The 16,422-nt window shown below is 55.2% G+C and overlaps 1 protein-coding gene across 1 annotated transcript in view; it reads left to right on the plus strand.

Moving 5' to 3' along the window:
* The window catches only part of PGBD5 (piggyBac transposable element derived 5), a 106,221-nt gene that overhangs the window by 54,628 nt on the left and 35,171 nt on the right, over nucleotides 1–16,422 (plus strand). The gene's annotated exons all lie outside the window — the stretch shown is intronic.

Raw genomic sequence — 16,422 nt, forward strand, 5'->3', positions numbered from 1 at the left:
GCAGCAAACCAAAGGAAGAAGAACCCGGAGGAGGGGTCTCTAAGCTACAGACCAGAGTTTGTTTTAGCCCCATCAGCCATCTTTGGTGTACTTTATCCATTTCTCCAACACTAACAGCCTAAGCCCTTTGCAAAAGCAGAGACTGCACCCCTGGGTCTTGGGTACAGGTGTGGGTGCTGACCAGCACAGCCTCCTTCCCCGCTGGGTGGGCATTTGCTCAACAGGATGGTCTCTGGGAACCCTAAAGCTCTCACCCACGCTCAGCATGGCCAACACATCCCCTCTCCTTTCTCCTTTCTGCTGAAGCACAGTCTTGGCAACCCGAGTTAGAGGCAGGGATGAGGCTGGGGGGTCTGGGTGGAGTTCTGGCCTGGAGGGGTGCTGCAGGGTGCAGGCCCGACCTGGGTGTGCCCTGACCTCCGCTGCCCTGAGGGCCCAGCACAGGGGGGGCGGAGCTCCTGGCCGCGGACGGTCTGAATTAGGAACTTGCAGCAGGGTTAATTTCTCTGTATAATTAAGTAAAGGAAAATGGCTTGAAAGAGTGCTCGATTCCTCCACAAGGCACGTTTCCTCATGGGGCTTCGTTTTCCACGCCTCGATTACAAGGGCGGGCTGCTGAGGAAACGCTAGCTTTTTAAAAAATAAATGGAAGTATCATTGGCATGTAACATCAGTTTTCAGATGTACAAGATAATGATTTGGTATCTGTATATGTTGTGAAATAATCAACATAAGGGTAGTTGATATCCGCCTTACATAGTTACAGTTTTTTTTTTTGCCATGAGAACTTTGAAGACCTACTCTCAGCAGCTTTGCAGGGTATACTACGGTATTATTTTTTTTAAAAATGTTTTTTTACTTTATTTATTTATTTTTGAGAGACAGAGAGGGACAGAGCACAAGCGGGGTAGGGCAGAGAGAGAGAGGGAGACACAGAATCCGAAGCAGGCTCCAGGCTCCGAGCTGTCAGCACAGAGCCCGACGCAGGGCTCGAACTCGCAAACTGCGAGATCATGACCTGAGCCGAAGAAGTCGGACGCTCCACCGACTGAGCCACCCAGGCGCCCCTACTACGGTATTACTAACTGTAGTTCACCATGCCGTCCATTGTATCCTCAGGACTTATTTGTCTCGTAACTGGAAGTTTGTGCCTTGACCTCCTCTGCCAGCTCCTTTCATTATAGGAGGAGAATGGAATGCAAATGATAGAGTAACTGACCTGTGGTCCTCAGGGGCTGGTTGGGCTGAAGGATTGAAGGATAGTAGGAATGTGTGGAAGAGGGCCCGAAATACAAGGCATGTTGGTGAGCACGAGTATTTGGTGAGGAGGGTTCTTGGAATAACAGGTACGTAAGTGAAAGCAGGCGTGCAGTGGTGAGGCAGAACAGCCCTATAGAGCCTTCCAGATGAAGGCAACCTTTATGCTGTAGGCATTGTGGGGCTAAAGGGCATTTCCAGTAGGGTTATAGCATGATGAGGGGCACGTTTTAAAAAATTAACTCCAGGGGCGCCTGGGTGGCTCAGTAGGTTAAGGGCACGATTTCAGCTCAGGTCATGATCTCATAATCCGTGGGTTCAAGCCCCGCATCGGGCTCTGTGCTGAGAGCTTGGAGCCTGAAGCCTGCTTCGGATTCTGTGTGTCTCTCTCTCTTTCTGCCCCTCCCCCACCTGTGCTCACTCTCTCTCTCTCTCTCTCTCTCTCAAAAATGGATAAACATTTAAAAGAAATTAACTCTAGCGATAGTGAGGGTGGAGACAGAATGCCCACGAGCCTTCCCTGGGGAGGTACAAGTGAGCCTGGTGGGTGCAGTCGTTCTGGGAAGACTGGGGAGAGGGATTCAGGATGCGGGCTGGAGGGCGGGGTGAGGCAGGTTGAGAGCAGGGCCCCCCAGGGTGTGGCCACCTGCAGGGATAACAGGAGCTTCGAGGGTTGAGTGTGTCGCCAGGGAGGTGCTCCCAGAGGTGGGCAAGTAGGTGGTCAACCCCGAAGGGCGGCTGTCGCTGCGGTGAGAGGCAGAGGTCATGCAGCATGGGCTGTGGGCAGTGGCGAGGCAGCTCGCGGGTTCCTTCAGGGTCCCTCTCCTCCCTGGATGGCTTTATGGATCAGAAAAAGGACACCTTGGTGGCTTGGCAGTTGGATCCTTCCAGTCTTGTGCGTATGTCACCGAGGAACCCTGGGCAACTGCTGTCTCTTCCGGTAACACCACGGGGGGTCGGGGCGGGGGAGGTTGGCAATAAGCGACACTCTGCTTCCTTTGCACTCAGCATCAACTTGACAAGTCTTATTAACGGAAGAACCGCCTGATGACCCCATTTAGTATAATCCCGGCAAAGGAGGTGTTGATGTAGTTCCTCAGTGCTGTGTTAGATCCTGTCTCTACAGAGAGGCGGTGGAAGGCGGGAGCAGAAGGAAATACCATTTCCCGTGTGGTCATTTTAAATCATAATCAGAGGTCAGAGGTGCATGAGCAACACGTCCCCCAAATAATTCTGTCGCTCTTGAGGCCAAAAGTAAAGGTGCGTCTGGTGTTTGTTCAACCCTGTGATGTGCTCTCTTGCTGAGCTCCCTGGGCTCCTTGAACTCGGATTGGGGAAGAGTAGCCAGAAAGAGATCTCAAGAGTCTCCGAGCATCTGGCAGCCGGCGTCATAATGGTGACAGGTGCCGTTTCCACGCTTGGTGCGTACCGGGTGCTGCGCTCTGGTTTACGCGCAGCATGTCATTTCGTCCTCAGGACTGCCCTTTGAGGCAGGTGCTGTAATCGTCCCCATTTCACAGGTGGGGCAACTGAAGCCTTGCGGGGCCGTGGACCTTGTCCCGGGTGCCCGTTTGATGGGTCAGATCCGCCCGACTGCGCCCTGGTGCTCCCAGCGCGCAGAGCATTCTTGGAGACTTAGCTGTGGCTCAGCCTCGTGCCCGGTTGGGCTCTGCGGTCGGGCGATCCGTTCCCAGGCAGAGCTGACTCGGAAAGGCCCTTCCGCGTCTGGGAACCAGGTCCTGTTCGGCGTGTTGTTGGCGTAGGCCTGGTGCCATTGGCATCGGCCTGTCTCTGGGTTCCCATTTGTTCTTCGGGCCCGTTGCTGTGCCCGCTCGCCTCTCTGATTCCACCACCCCAGCGGCCCACCGCATCGGGACCAAGATGGAGTCATCTGTGCGTTTGGAGATCTAGCACCATTCCCCCCCCCCCACCCGTACCTCAAAGAGTTTGCCGCAAGGGGATCCAAACCCAGCACCCTGCGCCTGTGCGTGTAGGGTTTCATCCCACGGCAGGGTGATTGCACTTGGAGTTAGGGAGGGGTTTTCCCTTTCACAACCAAAGGCAAGGCAGCTCTTGGCCTCATTTCTTTTTTTTTTTTTTTTTTTTTTTTTCAACGTTTATTTATTTTTGGGACAGAGAGAGACAGAGCATGAACGGGGGAGGGGCAGAGAGAGAGGGAGACACAGAATCGGAAACAGGCTCCAGGCTCTGAGCCATCAGCCCAGAGCCCGACGCGGGGCTCGAACTCACGGACCGCGAGATCGTGACCTGGCTGAAGTCGGACGCTTAACCGACTGCGCCACCCAGGCGCCCCTCTTGGCCTCATTTCTAATGAGATTTCCTGTGGCCGAGGGCTCCTCTCCTTCCTAGCTGATTGTCACTGTAGTTGCTATTAGTGACGCCCGGGGCTGAGATCTGTGCAGATACCAACTCAGCCCTCTTTCTGAGCGTCCTGTGAGCCGGAGAGGTTTATCCCCTTCTTCTGGCAATAGCAGCAGGAACAGTGAATTTAGGGCTGACTTCTTGACTAGGGACGACAGTTAGGTGTTTTAACGAGCCGGAAAGAGCCTTAGAGCTCTTCTGTGGCCTTCTATGGTCTTCCAGAGGTCCTTTATTCTGCCCACCAGGAAAAAACACGTTTGCCCAGCATCAGGCTGCCGATCAGGGCTGATGAGCGGACTGGGGGCCTTTCTGTCTCCACCTGCTGCCCCACGCTCTACTCTGCCCTGCTGGGGTCTGCACACACCTCCGGCGCCCACCCTGGGCAGCCGCCAGCCCGCACAGTACCAGGTCCTGGCCCTGCGGCGTGTGTTCAAAGTGACTCTTGGGGTTAGCACGGACAGGCTGAGTGACGGTAATGTGGTCAGATGAAATGGGAATGGGGACAGCCCCGGGGACGGCTCCGCAGAGGGCAGGGGCCACCCGATGGGGAAGCCAGGGGCAGAGGCTCCCTTGGCCCTCTTGTCAACGGGGCTGCTGGTTTGGATGCCGACTCTATCATCTGTGGTCAGTCTGGGAAGAACCCCAGCGCGTGGATCGAGTGGGTAAAAGGCAAGCCGAGTCCAGGAGGATGGGACCCCTCATGGACGCTTCGGACAAGCTCCAGGTTCGGTGGGAGACAGGGAGCGCCCAGGGAGCTGGGCGGTTGGAATTCTCTCCTTAGCGAAGCGTGCTAATAAAATGACACAAAGCTTCTCCTCTCCGAAGTATTCCTTGGGACTGAGAGTGCATAGAAAGGAAGGAATCTGTGCGTTCCAGGGTGACGTCTCCTGGCGCTCTGCCCGTGTTCTTCTCTATTGATTCCACGTCGAGCCAAGAGGCTGTGGACAACAACGGCAGTGACAGTGATAATAGCAACATCAGAAGCAGGAATACCCCATAGTGCCTGAGTGCATCCTGATAGATTCCTAGCTCATATAATCCTCCCACTGCGCTACTGGGTAGGTGGCCTGAGGCTCAAGGTCACATAGCTCCCGACGCCGGTTTGCCGAGGGAAGAGAGATGCTCTTTCTTGCTGTCTGCCCACGTCCTCCTGGGTGTTTTCCTATCTCATTGTGAGGTTCCTCCATCTAGTGAGAGCGAGAGCGAGAGAGAGAGAGAATGAGCGAGCTCGGATGAGCTTGTGTCTTTGAAACTCCCAAAGTCTGGCCTGGCCATCTATTTATCTCGGACGTAAGGGATTAGGAAAGACGGGGAGTTATTTTCCTTGGTACATCTCAAGCATCCGGGAGGAAATTTCAGCCTGCCCACCTGCTTTCTGGGTTTAGGACCAACTCACAGTTGGAACATAGTGTGGGAGGGGCTTCCCCACCTCTTTGGCATTTAGCTGCCCCCTCCCCCCTTCTGCTGGCTCGTTAGTACCCACAGCCCCTCCAGGCCGGGCTCTCTTTGCCCGCAGCTGCTAACAGCTGTTTTTCCTTCCCAGAGTCTTGACAAACAATACCCCTGGTCACAAAGAGGAATATTTATAACCGATGGAAAGCACAAACAAGTATTTGACTGCCCTATTAACATTTTGGGGACCCCTAGAGCCCCCTTCTTCAAAATATCATCTGCTGGGTTTTTTTTTCCTGCTTCTGAAGGCCATTCATTTGGTTATATCATCTGTTTCCAGAAATCATATTCAGAAAAGCATAACGAAAAAAATGGAAGTCACTTATAACCCTACCACTTAAAGATGGTCATGGTGAACCCTTTGACTTAAATTTTTTCAGCTGTTTAGAGTTTACAGGCACACTTTTTTTTTTTTAATTTAAGTTTGTACCAAACTGTTTGTACTGCTTTCTTATCTTTTTAAAGATGGTCTCCTGAACATTTTCTTACGCTCTCAAATACTCCTCAAGAACATTCCTTTTTAACGTAGAGAGGATTCCACATCATGAATGTTCCCTATTTGGGGACATTTAGTGTATTTGGACTGTTTTTCCTCTGCAAAATACACGTGCATCTCTGAACATTCCCTTAGAATAACATCAAAGCTTGTAAACAATTTGTAAAGGCAGATTTCCCCCTTGGAAATGTTATGCCTTTTTATTCTTTGATAAACAGAGAGATGTTTCTGTGAGCTCTAAGTAATACCGGGCGCTGATCTTGTAAGAGGGCTCGAATGTTTGGGGGAGAGTGCCGTCCTGTTTTGCCCTTCCCCACTAAGCGGGGCAGATATGTGACCCCTTGCTGCGTCCTGGCCACCTTCACCCCCAGGAAGCGCTGCTCGTCGGTCACGACACTACCCTTCCCCCAGCCACAGACTTCAGAATCCTCTTTAACACGGGTACAGGCAGCTACGAGCCACGCGAGTTGACACAAGAGCCCGAACCTATTTGCCATCTGTGGGTCAAGGATTGACGCCTATTCCGAAGAGGCGTGCATAGTGCTCTGTTTCATTCATTCCTGGAGAATGGGCTGGGGGTGCGGAAGCACCTGCGCAGATTGGCTTTGGAAGCACCGTGTGCCGAATTTCAGTAGGCATCTCGAGCAAGACCAAGATCTACAAGGCGCCTGGGGTGGCTCCGTTGCTTGAGCATCCAACTTCCAGATCTCACAGTTTGTGAGTTCGAGCCCCACGTCGGGCTCCGCGCTGACAGCACGGAGCCTGCTCGGGATTCCCTCTCTCTCTCCTCCTCGTGCTCCAAATAAAGAAAGTTAAAACAAAGGAAGATGTGAAACAATTAGGGTTTGTTTGGAAGTATGCCAGCCTTTCCGTATCCACCCCGATTCGAAGGGTGTCAGTTGAGAGGTGCACTCTGTGTTCTTCGTGTTTCCGTGGGTTACTCTCCAGGCGCAAGCCCTTTATCAAGTAAGAGAACAGTCGTGGGCTGATGGTGGGCAAGACGTTTATGGCATTTGCCGGGCACAGCTTAGTGTTCTGTGTCTCCTTACAGCTTTCACTTCGGATCCCTCGTGCTAGTTTCTTTGTCTTTATGCGTGAAGATTAGGGATGGTCGCGTATGTGCTCTGCAATTGACCTGTCTAGCGTGGCGTCGCCTTGCCCAGGAAGGAGCGCTAGAAAAACCCGAGAGCTACAAAACTGCTGTCTAAACGTGGTCACGGTGCAGCCCCATGTGGGTAATTCGATTTGTCAGACGGTGAGCCCTGAGCAGCAGAGGACCCTGCTTTTTCCTGGACTTAACGGCATTAGAAACACAGCCGCCTGTGCATCACGGGCAGTTCTGTCTGGAAGGCCCGCCCCCTGTCACTCTGCTGAGACACCTAGCTACGCACCTTGGTCGCTGCACCTCGGCTGGCTAGGGGGCTGGCTAGGGTCGCCTCCCAGTGGGAAGCGTTTATCCCCCTCCTCACCTCCCCCACCCGGTCCCCCTCCTCCTCCTCCTCGGTGCTTAGGCAGCTGGTGCACACGGCTGGGATGAGCACTTAGGGCACTACACTTGGTCGTGTGCTTGCGTAGGAAGGCAGCCACCTGGGGCATGGAAGCAGCTTGGGCTCCTACTCAAGCTCTGACCTTGAACAGTTGCTCCAAGCCCTGGGCCTCCGCTTACACATCTGTAGAACTTCCCTTAGAAATGAGATGCCTGCGCTGTTGGTGGGAACGCAAACTGGTGCAGCCGCTCTGGAAAACAACGTGGAGGTTCCTCACAAAATTAAAAATAGATCTACCCTATGACCCAGCGGGAGCACCGCTGGGACTTTATCCAAGGGACACAGGAGTGCTGATGCATAGGGGCACGTATAACCCAATGTCTATAGCAGCGCTTTCAACAATAGCCAAATGGCGGAAAGAGCCCAAATGTCCATCGACTGATGAGTGGATAAAGAAGATGTGGTTTCTATATACGATGGAATACTACTCGGCCATGAGAAAGAATGAAGTCCTGCCATTTGTAGCAACGTGGATGGCACTGGAAGGTGTTAGGCTAAGTGAAATAAGTCAGGCAGAGAAAGACAGATGCCACGTTTTCACTCGTATTGGGAACTTGAGAAACTTCACAGAAGACCATGGGGGAAGGGAAGGGGAAAAAATAGTTACCAACAGAGAGGGAGGGAGGCAAATACAGAGAACATGCTGAGGGTTGATGGGGGGGTGGGGGGGAGGGGAAAATGGGTGATGGGCATGGAGGAGGGCACTTGTTGGGAGAAGCACTGGGTGTTGTATGGAAGCGATGAATCACGGGAATCTACCCCCCAAACCAAGAGCAAACTGTACATCCTGTATGTTAGCCAACTTGACAATGAATTATATTAAAAGGAAAAGAAGAAAGAAAGAAATCTGGTGCCTGCGTACATTAAAGCCCTAATGGAGCCCTAGGCACAGCATCACCTCTGAATCAAGGTTAGTGTCCCCTCCCCACACTGGACGCCCCAAACTTAGGTACCTCGTGAAATTAAAGAATGTACCTCAGGGGCGCCGGGATGGCACAGTCGGTTAAGCGTCCGACTTCCGCTCAGGTCGTGATCTCGCGGTCCGTGGGTTCGAGCCCCGCGTCGGGCTCTGTGCTGACAGCTCAGAGCCTGGAGCCTGTTTCCGATTCTGTGTCTCCCTCTCTCTCTGCCCCTCCCCTGTCCATGCTCTGTCTCTCTCTGTCTCAAAAATAAATAAATGTTAAAAAAAAATTTTTTTTTTAAAGAAAGTACCTCAGTGGCTCCCTTCCTGAAGGAGTTATGGGGCCTTTGTCCAACTCCAATGGATCTGTCGGGCACAGAACAACACACTGTGGGTTTCCACTCTCAGGTTCTTTGATGCGGTGGCCAGGGGCTAAGTGGCAGTCACCCCTGTGTCTTCCTCAAAGAGCAGGTGTTTCTTCACCATCCCTGAATTCTTTGGAATTCAAGTCTCAGCTGGTTCTTTCCGCTGGCCAGAAGCTGGTCCCCAGGACTGATTCAGTGACAGCCTGACTCTCCCAAATGAAGAGTGCCTCTCTTGCCCTGGAGCTCGGTCTCGTCCAAGGGTATTTTGTTGACGTTGACGGCTGCCATTTTGCAACGTCCTGAAGCTGCGTTAACTTGAGCAGACAGCCGGGAGCCTCGCTGATCTGAGCTGGGCTGTGACTCTGGGCGGTGTCTGTGAGTGCCTGGTCCCACCCAAACCCAGAAGGGAAAAGGAGGTCTCCGTGACACCCCAGCAAATGTTATTCAGCCGGCCAGCTCTTACTGGGATCCAGTAATGGGATTCTGGAAAATAAGTAAAATGAGCCCCTACACTTGTGAGGCTTGTGTCCTAGCTAACGCTGGGGGGTCAGATCACAGGTGGGCAGCCTGGGGGGGAGGCTGCTGGCTTCCTCTCCCTCGTTTCTATAGAGGCGTCTGCTATTGTCAGCTGTGTGTGTTGGGGCTATGAGGTCGTGTGGTGGGGGGGCACTGAAACTGGAAGAATCTTCCGGCAAGACTTACCACAGTGCGGTGGTCAGGGGCATGGACTCAGGCTGGGCCATCAGGGGTGGATTCTGGTCCTGCCCTTTGCTGGTTGTGTGACCTCAGGCAAGTCCCTTAACCTGTCTGTGACTCAGTTTCCTCACTGGATACATGGAGGTTAGTAGCGGTGCACGTGTCTCCGAGTTATCATCAAGGACGAAGGGAGTCAAGCTATCATTTATAAAGCAGAACACATATACAGCACAAGTGCCATATACACGTATGCTGAATAAAATACGGAAACGTTCTTTTATGTTCACTGAGAAATAAATAACATACCCGGCCCAGCTACACTTGTGGAACGGGGCTCTGGATGTGTGACCCTGAGAAAGGAAAGGCTCCGGGAAGAAAAAGGATAGGAGCCTGAAGGCCAGAACCGCCCCCGACTCAGTAACCATAACATTGACCTCCTCTGGTTCCTTGCTTCCTCTTGGGGAGGTGAGGCTGCAGGTGGCTGGTGGGACGGGGCCAGCCTCTCCCCACAGTCCACTGGATGTGGAGGTCGGCACCTCCCTCCACCGGCTTGACTCGGTGAGTCATAGCATGAATGTGGGCGCTCTCTCAGGCTTCCCGGCCAGCTTGGCCAGGATGTACTTCTTTCTTGCCTGCTCCCTGGTCCCTGGTCCCTTGCCTTCTCTCTCCCGGGGCCTGGAGGACTGTGCAGGGCATTAGAGGGATGCAGTTAGGGTGCGGGGATAAAGCCCCTCCGGCCTGCCTTCCTTCTTGGCCCAGCTGTGCCGAGACAAGCGCCTGGTCCCATCCTCCACGCACAGGGTGCCATGGGTGTCCCCGAGTACTAGAAAGGAGGATGAGGACTCCACCGGAAGCCTTTGCTCTCCCTCCTCCCTCCACACCCCAGGGATCCTGCAGTCCTGCACTCGGGTGCCCCCGGGGGACACAGGCACGCAGAGCAACTACAGACGCCTGGTGGAGGGAGACAAGGAGCATGGCCTGGGGTCCACACACCCGTGCTGGGCTGTGAAAGGAGGCAGTGGGTGGCACCAGCGATGCCAAGCCAGGAGGGGAGGTGCCCGAGAGTCAGCTGCCGGCGGCGGGGAGGGTGACCACCCCCTGTGTCCTAATAGGTTTTTCTAGGGAGGGAGTGCAGCCCAGTCCCACGCAGTGGCCTCTGATGTTCCCCATTGCGCTAACCACTGTCATGTCAACACAGACCCTTGTCACTGCTGCTTCTCAAGCAGGGCTCCTGAGCCCCAGAGCAGAGGTCCAGGCCCCGCCTCCTGATGCCACCAACTGGGTTCAGGATGCAGTGTGGCCTGTACCTTCTCTTTCGGGTTGGAAAGGGCCAGACCCTTTCTGGGGCCTCCCAGAGCCTTCTGGCCTCTTCACCGACTCTCTCATTCCCTCATTCCCTCTGGCCCGTGGCGAAGCCATCGCAGAGGTCATGATGGGCCTGTGCTGGTTGCTTTTTGTCCCCTTCCTTGGGCTCCCAGTATTTTTTTAAAATACTAAGACTGGTTTGCAAACATGGCACATTTTATGTGCCCGGCCCAGTCTGTGCATCTCCGTAACTCTGTGTTTAATCTCTCTTGTAGATAGGCACAAAGGGCTAAACCCAGCGTCTTGAGGAACGTAAGGTGTGGACGAGGGGGTCCCGCCCGAATCCCTACTCCCTCTTCAGGCACACGCATGCGCGCACGCACGGGGTGGTCCTGCCCATACCTCGGGCTGTCTGCAAGGGGTCCCTGGCCCTACGTCCAGCGCACGCGTTGTGGGTCCGACCCTTTGTCTCGTCTACTCTCCCGCATCATGTTCTAGTGAGCACCTCGGTGCCCTTGACCTTCTCTGTGAGCTGCAGGATGCTGCTGTTGACCTTGAGACCTGGAGGGTCATTGGCCTTTGAACACATTCCCTTTTCCCTGGCTCACTCAGCACACCTCAGTGGGCCAGACACTGTTCTAGGCGCCTAAGACCCAACAGGGAACCCAACAGACAAAACTCCCATCCGTGTGGACCTTCCACAAACCCCCTCTGGACCTCTCCCAAGGGATTCGCCATCAGTGATAAAATCCCTATGATTTCCTCCAAAATCATCCAGGATTTCCTGTTTGTGCTCCGGCAGCCGGACCCATTGGTGGTGCGCCCGCTCTGCTGGGTCCTGTCGTCCCCATCGCTGCTCGTTTTGGAAGCTGGGGGGGGGGGGGGCGTGCGTGGTGCCTCCGCTCAGAGTTCCTTCTAAGAATTTATTTCAGCCAAAGAAAGAAACTCCCAAGTCCATATATATTTAAATAGCCCCCTTTTCAGCTCCTGTCCTGTCTCGTCACAGCCTCTGTCCTCCTTCCTGGGCCGGCCCTCTGCCTCCCCTCACCCTCCCCAGGTCAGAACTGCATCACGTGCCTGGGAAATTGGAAGCAACCACAACGCCAGGAAAGACTCAGCCGTCTGGGGAGTCCACGCCCGCGTGTGTGGGTGGCGCCTGGCGGGGGGAAGAGACTGTCGGCTCCTTCATTCACCGGCCGGGGTGACCTGGGGCAAGACTTGCTTCCGCGGCTGCAGAGCGGGCGTCCCGGCGCCTCTTGGGTTGACCCCCGTGAGAATCAAGTGTGGTCAGCTAACTGCTTGTTGTGGTGCTTTATGCACAGAAGACCCTCCGTGAGGCACACCAGAGTTTTCTATATGCCATCAGGTGCATGGCTTGGAATACACTTCTTGAAGCCTAGGGGGACTGTCCACGCTTTTCATCGTTCGCACTCTCCCGGAGCCTTTCTCTTGCCTGCCTCGGAGGAACATGCACCGTGATGCTACGTGGGACTGGCCAGGGCGGGCAGCAAGCTGGGGACACCAGTGGGCTCAGCGGGCGCCCAGTGCGCGGGAGGAGGAAGGTCTGGAGAAGGAGCCTGAGGAAGAAACAGCACCCAGGCACATGGAAATTGGCCATGAACCTGGTTTGGTTCGGCATGAAGAACCAAGGTGGGTGTCCTTGGCACAGCGGGAAGCAGGGGAAGCAAGAAAAAGCTGTGAGGTCACGGAGGAAATGAGCAAATTCTCTGGGTGGCCCGTCCCTGCTGGCTACTGCGCGTGACACGGGGCCTTTGAGGTGGGGCCGGCCCCAGGCGGTGGCCCCGTAGCTCCTCAGCTCCCCGTCCCCTCCCCATCGTGTACTTCCCAAGCGGGAGACGAAAATCCTGCCACCCTGTCTGTCTCCAAGCAGAGGCTTTAAAAATACAGCCTCCTGTGAAAAACAGACACGGCGTCTAAATGAACTATCAACTGTGGTAGCCAAGGCTGCTCTTCTGTAATAGCCATCTGGTAAGTCAGCTCCGGGAAGTGGGACAGGAGCCGGGGGTAGGGGACTGGCGGATGCTGTCGGGCATGTGATCAGATCCCATCACTGGGCACCTCAGCCTCTTGCTGGGCGTCCTCCCTCTCCGTCCGCACCCTGACTGTGAACCTCCTGGTACCGTTCTCTTCGTCTTCGCTCTACCAACACGGAGACGGTGGGTCACCGAGGACTATAGACCGAACGTTTGCGTGGCCCCCGGAACTCCCACCCCGTCCCCAACACGAGGGTACGAGGAGGTGGGCCTGTGGGAGGCGCCTAGGTCATGAGGGTGGGGTCTCATGGTGGGATTAGTGTGCCTGAGGAAAGAGACCCCAGAGATCTCCCTGGACCTCCCCTGCACGGAAACACAGCGAGAAGACCCTGCCTTCTCCAGACACCACGTCTGTCAACACCGTGATCTTGGCCTTCACCTCCAGAACCGTGGGAAGTAAACTGCTGTCCTTCAAGCCGCCCGTCCCACGTGCTCTAAGATGAAGTGATGAAGCACCTTGCCCAAGGTCACGCGCCTTGTGCGTCACGGAGCTGGAGCCCAGTCCCAGGTCGTCGACTCCGCTGGCCGGCAACTATTTCCGAACCGTGATAGGTGACTTTTACATAATTACTTACATTCCTCGGAATACTTCCGTCGTTGGCTCTACCGTTTCATCGGTCTTGGAAGGGGGAGGAGGAGAGGTACCCGTGAGGAACTGAAACCCAAAGAAACTGGAGTTTCACAGAGGCTCGGTTAGACAGGGAAAGAGCCGGGAACAGAACCAGCTCCCTCCCGCCCCCAACCCCAGCTGTGGCCAACCCCGCCTCTTATCCTTAACGGCCACCTACCTCTCCCCGCTATGCTTTAGCTCAGCACGAAGGAAAAGTGAAATCTGTGCTTTGGGTGGGGAAGTGTCCTAGTGGAGAAGCCTGGTCCGGGGGCACAGGGGATGCGCGTGGTCCTGGGCGTGGGGTCTGAGCCTGGACCAGCCGTTCTCACAGGCCGCACGGACTCTTAGCCGTGGGAGGACTCACGGACTCCTGGATGCCATGGAATAGCCCCGTCACCTGGCCTTTAGGCTACTGCCACTAAGGGAGTCACATTCGCAATGAAGCTTTGTGACTGGCAGCGTTCATTCCTTCCTTCGACACCTGAGCTGTTGGTCAGGGTCACAGCCCCTCCCGTGTTGTCACCTTGCTGCTTACATCAAAACCGGATGCGGCAGGAGCAGTAGAAGTTCCCTGTTCTGCCTGTCCAAGCGCGTGTGACCTGATCTCCGTTCGCTAACAAAGTCCAGAGAACAGTCTGTGTGCGTGACCTGAAATGTAAACGACCAGAGCTCCAGAGAGAGAGGATCCTGGGGGCGGGGGGGGGGGGGGTCTGCAGGCCCAGGCCAGAGCGGATCCTTTCGGTTCCAGCTGCTCCCCGTTAGCTCAGTGCACGTGGAGGTGGTCAGGGTCCCTCCCCACCCCCCGCCCAGCAGAGCACCCCACCCCCCCCTGCCCCCCACTGCAGGTGGCAGGCCCTTGAGGTGGCCGTCACACATAGATGAAGACTATTCACCTTACACAGTCGTGTAAGACTGTTCCTTGTAGGTGTATGGGTGCCTCGTTCTTGAAGTTGGGCTGTCTTGAAAAGCCTTTATATGTCAGGCGTGGGTGCGTGCCCCCCCCTTCTCTGCAAAGCAGTTCTTTGTCACGTGACATCTGGTCAGGGGTGTAGCTTTAACGTTCCGAACAGTCAACACATTAGCCCTCTTCTACAAGAACTACTCCTGTGAACGGCGTCACCTCAAGCGTCCCATTCCAGAATTGTCTCTGTGTTGCCGGTGCCTTCTCCCGCCACTGGGCTGGATTAACATGAGGGAGACCACGCATGGGCACACGCGTGCATGTGCACACACATGCACACACACACGGTTTGCCCTTACATGCTCCTGACAAGGAAGCCTTGCAAGCGATAAATTGCGTGACTGATGCCGTACTTGGGTTTCCCGGCCAGGTTTCTGCATGTTTTCTAAATGCTCTGGAGAGCGGTGAGGAGTCTCACGTGTCCTCCGGTGGGAAGGCACCATTTCGAGGACTTAACGCTCATCTGAGCCTGTGTTGGTATGTCGTGGGTAAGCGTTGCAGGTCGGTCACACCTAAACCGAAAGGGGAGCTGGACGCGGCTCCCAGCTGCCCAGTGAGACAGGTGTGCGTTACCCCATCGGGCCACACGGATGAGGGGCCGAGCCCCCCAGGAGGTCAGGAACACGGCCTGGGCTCCTACCCAAGGCTCCCGCCCCTGTGTGGACATTCCTTGATCTGGCTGCGAATCGAATTTGTTCCCGGTCACGTAGCCACGAGCCACGAGGTTGAACAAGGAAGGAAGCCTTGGAGGTCTCGAGTGGCCGTGTGGCTGGATTCTGCAGCCGAGACCCGGGCCTCGGCAGCTTGGCAGACAGACAGCTCGTCAGACAGACAGCTTGTCCTGCACGTCAGCCACGGGCGGAGGGAGGAAGGAGAGAAACGGAGAAGACAGGAGGATTAGTTCAGCCCAAGAAAAAGGCCCAGCTGCAGCCAGTGTTGAGCACAATAGCTTGGCTATTTCCTACGTTACCTTTTTACAGAATATAATATCTTGATTTTTTTTTTCACATCTCAGCTGAGAGGAATATTTTTGTGATCGCACAGGATGTTCTTTTATATTTTTATATCTGCTTGATTTTGCCTGGGGAGAATCATTTTGTTATTTTATTATTTATTTTATTAAACATTTTAATGTTTATTTTTGAGAGAGAGAGAGAGAGAGAGAGAGACAGAGTGTGAGCGGGGCAGAGGCAGAGAGAGAGAGAGAGAGGGAGACACAGAATCCGAAGCAGGCTCCAGCCTCCGAGCCGTCAGCCCAGAGCCCGACTCGGGGCTGGAACTCAACGAACCTCGAGATCGTGACCTGAGCCGAAGTCGGCCGCTCAACCGACGGAGCCACCCAGGCGCCCCTCATTTCGTTATTTTAAGCCCTTAATTCAGAATACGAAGGGATCCTTATCTGTGTCACAAAGCTGCAGACCATTGCTGCCCCACGATGCCAGTTGATGCAAAATGCCCTTCACATCTCAAAATGACTGCTTTGGTCCCTGGAAGGTTGGACTTGAGAAAAAACCACACTTTCCTTCCAGACGGCGTGAAGGAGGGGATCAGGGCCACATGTGGCTGTGGCCGTGAAGTGGGCACCGTGAAAGCGGGCGGCGGTCGCTCCTGCGGGACCCTCACACCAAACGGGGCTCGTGGTGGACCGGCCAGGACGGGCCGCGGCCTGTGGCTTTCATTCCCTCCGTGGTGGTTCTTACCCCCACTGGCCGGGGAAGGAAACCAAGATGCAGAGAGGTTACGTGGCCTGGCCACGGTCACGTAACCAGCAGCTGCAGACCCCGGCCACGTAGGCTTCCGCCTCCACACATGTTTCTGGCTGTCCTTACCTTTTTTATCAGACATCGACATGGGCTGCTGTCCACGAAACCGGATCCCTTCCATGGGGCTCAGCAAAGAGGCCCTTCCTCCTGCGTGGGCCGTGGAATCGGCCCTCCCCACTCACCCACTCTATCCACCTTGTCAGCGGGGGCGTCCGGCATACTGTGGGCCGGGCTTAGAGCGCTGCGACCGCCGGCCTTTACCTCGGCCGTCACACTGCGGCCGGGTCAGAGGGCGGGACCGCAGAGGCGGACCAGAACGGGTGTGTAAGTCCCTAACCGAACAACCGTGGCCTCTGATAAATGCAGGAAGGAAGTGCAGTCTGGATGGGGATGGGCAGGACCGGCTCTCTGCTTGTGGTTGGGTGGGGGCGCTTCATCACAAGGAAGGCTTGCTTCCTGCGAACGGGTCTGCGTGGGTGCAGGCCCTGGGGTGGAAGGAGCGTGCCAGAGCCTGGGCCTGACCCCAGCCCTGCCTGCACCCCTTGTGCTCAGCTGCCCTTGGAGAGCGGCCTGGGATGGGGGTGGGTAGCTGTGACCCGCCCCTTCAGGGCCCCGAGCGCTTGGTCAGGAATG

The sequence above is a fragment of the Lynx rufus genome, unplaced genomic scaffold, assembly GCF_022079265.1.
Source record: "Lynx rufus isolate CCGP_SWC_20201006 ecotype Redwood Valley unplaced genomic scaffold, mLynRuf1.p SCAF_25, whole genome shotgun sequence".
Taxonomy (NCBI): domain Eukaryota; kingdom Metazoa; phylum Chordata; class Mammalia; order Carnivora; family Felidae; genus Lynx; species Lynx rufus.